We start from the raw sequence: 8,467 nt of genomic DNA, 5'->3' as shown, positions 1-8,467 counted from the left end.
GAACAAAGCAGAAGTGAATTCGTAAGTGAAGAAAAAGACTTAACCTTTCAGCCACTCAGCCTGTTTCTGTAAATAACTTCCCTGGGCAAATCTTATTAGTTTATTTTGACCCTGTCACTCTGGATCTGTCACTGCTGTTCAAGATGATAGCCACAAGATTAAATACAGGATAATAGGAAGGAATTTCCCAATATGCTGGGTCCCCACATTGCTGGCACCTTGTTGCTAGCTTGCATACAGTAAGTGCTTTACATTTAAAAACCAGAATAGAAGTGTGGAGTGGGTGACAAGGTTACGTAACAGGCATCATCCCCACAAACCCAGGGAATTTGTAGCAGCAATTCGTAAGATGTGTTCTGTAGGAGTCTTGCTGTAATGGGGAAGAAAATATTGTATGTTCTTTATCTGAGATATTCTTAACTCTGGGAACTAAAAACAGTTAAATGTTCTTGAAGGTGATATGAAGAGGATAAAAAAGATTTTTTTGGTGCCCCCCCCCCCCCCGGCTGCTTTTGTCAAAAGTTGCTTTTTATTTTTTGTAAGTTCTTTTTTGGGGGTGAGGAGAGGTGTTGTGTGTGTTTTAGCTTAGAGATAGTAACTGTTTCCTGTTTTGCAGGGGTGCCCCCTTGGAGAACCCAGAGACATGGGTTGGGAATTCTTAGCCCTCAGTTTGAAAGAGTGGAAGTTTATTCTTTAACAAAAAGGGCTTTTCTGCATCCTGACATTTGCCCCCCATAGAGACTATTTGGATTGCGTCTCTCTCTGTACAAATATCAGAGCCAGCTCAGATGTGACCTTAGCTCCAGAGTTGTCCTTCCACTCGCTCAAGAGAAAATACTTCCAAAGCTGTAGAGCATACTGAATTCCTAGTAGTAGTAAGCTTTGGTATATAACAGGGATAGGCAACCTATGGCATGTGTGCCAAAGGTGGCACATGAGCTGATTTTCAGTGGCACTCACACTGCCCAGGTCCTGGCCACTGGTCCGGGGGGCTCTGCATTTTAATTTAATTTTAAACGAAGCTTCTTAAACATTTTTAAAACCTTATTTACTTTACATACAACAATAGTTTAGTTATATATTATAGACTTATAGAAAGAGACCTTCTAAAAATGTTAAAATGTATGACTGGCACGTGAAACCTTAAATTAGGGTGAATAAATGAAGACTCAGCACCCCACTTCTGAAAGGTTGCTGACCCTGGTATATAACGTAAGTTATACTTTCTGACTGGTGGAGGAAAAGGAATGCCAATCCCCACAGTCCTGGCACAACAGCAGAGACAAGCAGAGCCCATTTAATCTAGGTTGAAGAGAGGTCAGTCTAGGGAGTACATTCTCCCAGTTGTTAGTCAAAGAGTTTGAATTAAATACGAGTTAACAATAACAAACAACAGTTTTCCTAGGGGGAAAAACACCACTTCCTTTGTCCATTAATCAGAGCTAGAGTTTTGTTTCCCACTTTTTTCTTCCTACATAGACCAATAAAATGCAATTCTGTAGGTAAAGACCTGTTATTAATTAATGTTTCTTCTAACATGAGTCTTGGCTGCATTATAAATACAGCCACTGTGGGAGCTAAGAAGGACTAGTGACTGAGGGACTAGTCAAATTGATACAACTTCAAATTTTACAAAACTCCAGTGTTTTGGAAGGTCTCTCCATTCAAGATGGGAGGGAGAAGTTAGACGTCTTTTCAGCAGTAGTTGCTGCTTCATCTTGTCTCCCCTTTTATTCTGACTAGCTTTGTGCCTTCTCTTTCCCTTTGAAGATGATTCTGAAACATAAGCTTCCTATTGGGATCTGAACAGTGTTTGGAGTCAGACTCTTGAGATTCTGTTTTAGTTATTTCTAGTGGGCAAACTGCCTCAATGACTGCAAGTTTCCCTAGGCCTAGTCATTTCAACCTAAGGGTTCAAAAATCATGAGTTGAGCGAGGCCCCCAAAATTATGACCTTGGATTCAAAATCATGAGTTTAAAAAAAAATAAGTGTTAGGTTCTTTTTGTTTGCCTTCTTGTTTGAGTCTTTAGGGTTACACTTGGGTCACTTGTGATTAAACCTCGAAATTTGGCAACATTGAGCCTCTGTCTATTCTGGACTACTTGTAAGAGGTGGGGACAAGGGGAAGAAAAAAATTCTGAGCTATGGGCTGTCCCCTGCTCTTCTCCATCTCTCTAAGGAAGGAGGATGAATGATAATGAATGCCATCTGGATTTTTCAGCAGACCTTACTCATCATCCAATAGAATCTACGGTAGGCCCCTTTTTCTGACATGTGTATTAAGCAAGAAGCAAATGCTATGTCATGATTAAAATTAGGCGCTTGGAAAGTGGGTGTGCAAGGAGGAGGGTGTGGGATCCTCCTGTAAAGAGCACTCTCATTTTTAGCCAGACAGCATTTTTGCAGGAGATAAAACCTCTGTCTACAACAGATGGAGGAGAGGTGGGGGTAGGTGGGTGGATGAATTGGAATGTTTAGCTCATAACTTCTCTTCGTTCGTGGCTTCGGCTGCAAGGGAGGGTTTCCGATATATTAGTCAATAACAGAGTGAGTTTAAGTCCAGCCACATCTAGAAGGGAAATGTAAAACTCCATACTTACATGAGGCTTTTCTCCATGGGTCTCAAAGTGTTCTGCAAACATAAGTCAACTAAAAGTGGGAAGGTGTTGATTATCCCCAATTTACAGATGGAGAAACTCTGGAACAGAAAGATTGTGATATGCTTTAGGATCACACAGGGCTACTCAATGGCAAACCAAGGAATAGAGCCCAAGGCCCTATTGTATGTGCTCCAACTACTAGACTACATTCCACATGTGCAATTGCTCACACTCAAATTGGCTCCCTGTTCTTAACTTCAATTAATCTTTATATTCCTTAGTTAGACTTCTCTGGCAGAAGCAGTTTCATTTCCAGTTTGTGAGTGGATCACTTGCCCATTTTATTACAAATGAAGGCTTTAAAGTAGGATTGTCAAACTATTAATTGCGATTAGTTGTGCAATTAAAAAATATTGCAATTAGTCATGCGATTAAAAAAATGAATCGCACGATTAAGCACGCTGTTAGAATACCATTTATATAAATATTTTTGGATGTTTTCTACATTTTCAAATATTGATTTCAATTACAACACAGAATACAAAGTGTATAGTGCTCACTTTATATTTTCTTTATATTATAAGATTTGCACTGTAAAAAAACAAAATAGTATTTTTCAAATCTCTTAACACAAGTACTGTAGTACTCTTTATCATGAAAGTTGAACTTACAAATGTAGGATTATGTAAAAAAAAACTGCATTCAAAAATAAAACAAAGTAAAATTTTAGAGCCTGCAAGTCCACTCAGTCCCACTTCTTGTTCAGCCAGTTGCTCAGACAAACAAGTTTGTTTACTTTTGCAGGAGATAATAGTTGCCGTCTTGTTTACAATGTCATCAGAAAGTGAGAACAGGCATTCGCATGGCACCGTTGTAGCTGGCGTCACAAGATATATATGTGCCAGATGTGCTAAAGATTCATATGTCCCTTCCTGCTTCAACCGCCATTCCTGGGGTCATGCTTCATGCTGATAATGGGTTCTGCTTGATAATGATCCAAAGCAGTGCGGATTGACACATGTTCGTTTTTATTATCTGAATCAGATGCCGCCAGCAGAAGGTTTGTTTTCTTTTTGGTGGTTCAGATTCTGTAGTGTTGCTCTTTAAAGACTTCTGAAAGCGTGCCCTACATCTTGTCCCTCTCAGATTTTGAAAGGCACTTCAGATTCTTAAACCTTGGGTCGAGTGCTGTAGCTATGTTTAGAAATCTCGCACTGATACCTTCTTTGTGTTTTGTCAAATTTGCAGTGAAAGTGTTCTTAAAATGATCATGTGCTGGGTCATCATCCGAGACTGCTATGACATGAAATATATGGCAGAATGCTGGTAAAACAGAGAAGGAGGCATACAATTCTCCTCCAAGGAGTTCAGTAACAAATTTAATTAATGCTTTTTTTTTTAATATCAGAGGGTAGCCGTGTTAGTCTGGATCTGTAAAAGCAGCAAAGAATCCTGTGGCACCTTATAGACTAACAGACGTTTTGGAGCATGAGCTTTCGTGGGTGAATACAGACATGCATCTGAGGAAGTGGGTATTCACCCACGAAAGCTCATGCTCCAAAACGTCTGTTAGTCTATAAGGTGCCACAGGATTCTTTGCTGCTTTTTTTTTAATGAGCATCATCAGCATGGAAGCATGTCCTCTGGAATGGGGGCCAAAGCATGAAGGGGCATAGAAATGTTTAACATATCTGGCATATAAATACCTTGTAATGCTGGCTACAAAAGTGCCATGCAAATGCCTGTTCTCATTTTCAGGTGACATTGTAAACAAGAAAAGGGCAGCATTATCTTCTGTAAATACAAACAAACTTGTTTGTCTTAGCGATTGGCTGAACAAGAAGTAGGACTGAGTGGACTTGTAGGCTCTGAAGTTTTACATTGTTTTGTTTTGAGTGCAGTTATGTAACCAAATCTACATCTATAAATTGCACTTTCACAACAGAGATTGCACTACAGTACTTGTATGAGGTGAACTGAAAAATACTATTTATTTTGTTTATAATTTTTACAATGTATATATTTGTAATAAAAATTATAGACACTTTGATTTCAGTTACAACACAGAATGCAATATATATGAAAATGTAGAAAAACATCCAAAATATTTAATAAATTTCAACTGGTATTATATTGTTTAACTGTGCAATTAAAACTGCAATTAATCGCTATTAATTTTTTTGAGTTAATCATGCAAGTTAACTGTGATTAATCGATAGCCCTACTTTAAAGTAATCCTGAAAATGAAAGTATAGGAATTCCTTCATCAGGATAGGGGGAGACTGGGGCCTAGTTTTCAGTGGGAGATTCACCAACAGATGGAAAATACACATACTATTCACATCTGCACAGAGCGTAATTCAGGTCAGGCTATTATTTAACTTTTCAATCCAAAATGAAACTGAGTGGGTGCATGTCTAAAATGATGATTCTCTCCCTCAGCACTTGCCTTCAGGGAGAAAAAATGTCTCTGATAATTTATTGCAGTGCAGATTAAGTAATTTTCCACACTTCCTTCACAACGAGCTACTATTTTAAAGACCTGGGGCCGAATTCACTACTGATATAACACAGTTGTTCATGTTCCAGTCTTTTGGGAAATCCTTAAATAAAAACACTGAGACTCAAATGCTATGAGCCACACAAACACACACACCATATAAAATTCCTAGGTTAGGTTCTGAACTCTCACTAGTGTAAAAGCAAAGGAAATCATTGGAATTATATAGCATAAAAGCAGGGCAAAGAAGAACAGAATTTGGCTCTTAAGTCCCGGCCCAGCACGTACTGGTTGTTGTATAAACCCTGAGATGGATTTTCTGGAAGCATTCTTTTCTTTGGTTGTCCCAAAGTCTTGGTCAGGGATCTGAAAGAGGTTCCCTGGATACTGCAAACCTCAACTCTGTTGACTTTAGTGAAAATGTGCATGCTTATGCTGTTGAGAAATCTGGGCCAACGAACTTGTTTCTTCCTTTGAGACATTCTAAGAAGTGCTTATTTCTTTAGGTGGAAAGAGTAGGGTGGGGTGCGGAGTCTCTCGTAGTTGTATGTGTTACTGGAATTATGTACCTCTTAGCTGTCTCTCTTCATGAGGAGCATTGTTCAGTTTTGACCCACATGTATCTTCAGCACACAAACATGATGCTACAGAAAGGTACTGTGATCCACTGGCTAGGACTCTGATTGGTAGTCAGGAAACTTGGGTTCTATTCCTTGTTCTATCATTGATTGGTTTTGTGACCAAGGGCAAATCATCTCATCTCTCTATGCCCATTTCTCTTCACTGTGAAAAGAGGTAGCTGTAACTAAAACATGTTCTATAAAGTATCAGAGGGTAGCCGTGTTAGTCTGGATCTGTAAAAGCAGCAAAGAATCCTGTGGCACCTTATAGACTAACAGAGGTTTTGGAGCATGAGCTTTCGTGGGTGAATACCCACTTCCTCAGATGCATGTCATGCATCTGAGGAAGTGGGTATTCACCCACGAAAGCTCATGCTCCAAAACCTCTGTTAGTCTACAAGGTGCCACAGGATTCTTTGCTGCTTTATGTTCTATAAAGTGCTGGGCTTTATCTCGCTTTTTATTATTGTAAATTATTTATGTCCTGAATGCTGACTCATAAAACAGAGTTCTTATGCCAAAAGCATTTATACTAAAAGGAAAATGACCCTATATACTCTTAGGCTTCTGATGTAAATTTTTTTTATTAATTCCTCTTTGGGGATCTCTGACCTACTTTCTATCCCACATTTGAGTCTTAACTGATTGACAGGCTGAAGAGCCTTGAGTGAAAACAGTTTTCTAAGCAAAGACAGAAGGTCTCGGGCTCTTTTTAAAGGGCAGAAAGACATGTGCTCTGCTGCATCAAACCAAGCTGCAGAAAAGTGTTAGTCAGAGTCTGCCCCACTTCACTGCCATTATGAAGGAGCAGATTAATACATTAAGTAAATTATTGGCTGCCACCCTCCCCAAATCTCAGTGGAGGAAAGTAAATAAAATATTGTTGCCTTTAGTAGGTCAGAGCCTGGACTGCTTTTTGGCTTATTAATATTTCCTGCAAGGTGGAGTTTCAAGTCATGAGCTAGGTACTGATGGCATTGTGGTAGGATTGCTTGGTCTTGTTAAATTGCTCTTTGGTCATGGTTTACTCTCTAGCTGGGCTCATTTAGTCTCTGTGTGCATTGTCTGATGTCAGCATTGTTGAATTTAACTGCCTGGGTTGATTTCCTGATATCAGTCTGATGATTAAAAGCGAATAAGTGACTCCTTGTAGCCTTGAGCCAGCTTTTCTGATATTTTCCATTCAAAGAAGACACGTGCTAGGGATTCAGCCATTCCGATGGAACCTAGAGCTGAAAGGGCTGTGTTACTACTTTGTTTGTCAAAGCATTTATGCTACTTATTTCCTTTTGGATTTATGCAGTCACTTTGAAAGTGTATAGAGGGTAGTTTAAAGAGGGTTGCAATTAGAGTGCAATCATGCACAACATACCTGGATTCTTGTATTTAACCTTGATGCCATAAAAAGACTGACTATATATGCAGCCACTCACTGTCTTTCAAATAAGCCATTATGATTTTTTTTCTAATTCTTGCCCTAAAACTGGGGCTAGGAATGCCCAAGCTCAGATGGCAATCCAGTCAGGATAAAGCTCTTTTCTTACTGGAAGCCTTTAGCAATTTGCAGCAGCAAAATCTCTCTATATTGTCCTCCATAAAAGCACTTATTGAAAACCAAAAGGAACTCAGAGTAGTGTGACAGACCCAGACCAGTGGTGTACAGGAGTCTGGTAGAGGGCAAACATACTGGTCACTGGATGAGTAGTTTTCTGTTCCCTGAGTGACCAGAGCAGGGGCTGCACTAGAGTAATCAGGAACCTGCTAGAACCAATTAAGACAGACAGACTGATTAGATTACCTTCAGCCAATCAAGGCAGGCTAATCAGGGCACCTGGGTTTAAAAAGGAGCTCACTCTAGTCAGGCAAGGAGGAGCCAAAGGAGAGGAAGTGCATGTGAGGAGCTGGGAGCAAGAGGTACAAGGAGCTGAGAGTGAGAGGGTGTGCTGCTGGAGGACTAAGGAGTACAAGTGTTATCAGACACAAGGAGGAAAGTCCTGTGGTGAGGATAAAGAAGGTGTTTGGAGGAGGCCATGGAGAAGTAGTCCAGGGAGGTGTAGCTGTCATACAGCTGTTACAAGAGGCATTATAGACAGCTGCAATCCACAGGGCCCTGGGTTGGAACCTGGAGTAGAGGGGTGGGCCCAGGTTCCTCCCAACTCCTGATCAGACACAGGAGGAGTTGATCCAGACTGTGGGAAAGATCACTGAGGTGAGAAAATCTGCCAATAAGTATAGGACCTACCAAGGAAGAGAAGGAACTTTGTCACAGTAGTAATAATTTCAAAGCCTTATGCCTAATGTAGTGTACACAGACTTAAACATATGGTATAAGGGAACTACAGAGGCTGGAAGCTTCTCTCTAAATATTGAGAAAGCCCTTACAGTTAGGGTGTTCTGAATGTTGCTACAGAGAAATTTGACTTCAAGATATTTTAAACCATTTGTTTTTGTTGACTCTTCAAACAGCAGCCTGGAAATTGATGTGTGAGCTCTGATTCCCATAGGGCTGCTCTCACGAATGTCAAGTTATCAGAAAAGCCAATTTTAGCTCGAAACATGATTTTCAAGTAAAGCTCACATTCACCCCATGGTGAGAGTGCTGTGGAGAGTGAAATAGGTGAAGCAGCTCTCTTTAAAGTTTCCAGGGAAAATGATGGGAACCCCTTGCCTTGGAGTTTTCCAAAATATTCTGTAGGAGACAACCCAGCACTGACTGATCAGATCATGTTTTTTCCAACTGTGATTT

Source organism: Gopherus flavomarginatus, chromosome 2 (assembly GCF_025201925.1).
Source record: "Gopherus flavomarginatus isolate rGopFla2 chromosome 2, rGopFla2.mat.asm, whole genome shotgun sequence".
NCBI classification, from domain to species: Eukaryota; Metazoa; Chordata; order Testudines; family Testudinidae; genus Gopherus; species Gopherus flavomarginatus.
Note: the sequence above shows the minus strand (reverse complement) of the source record.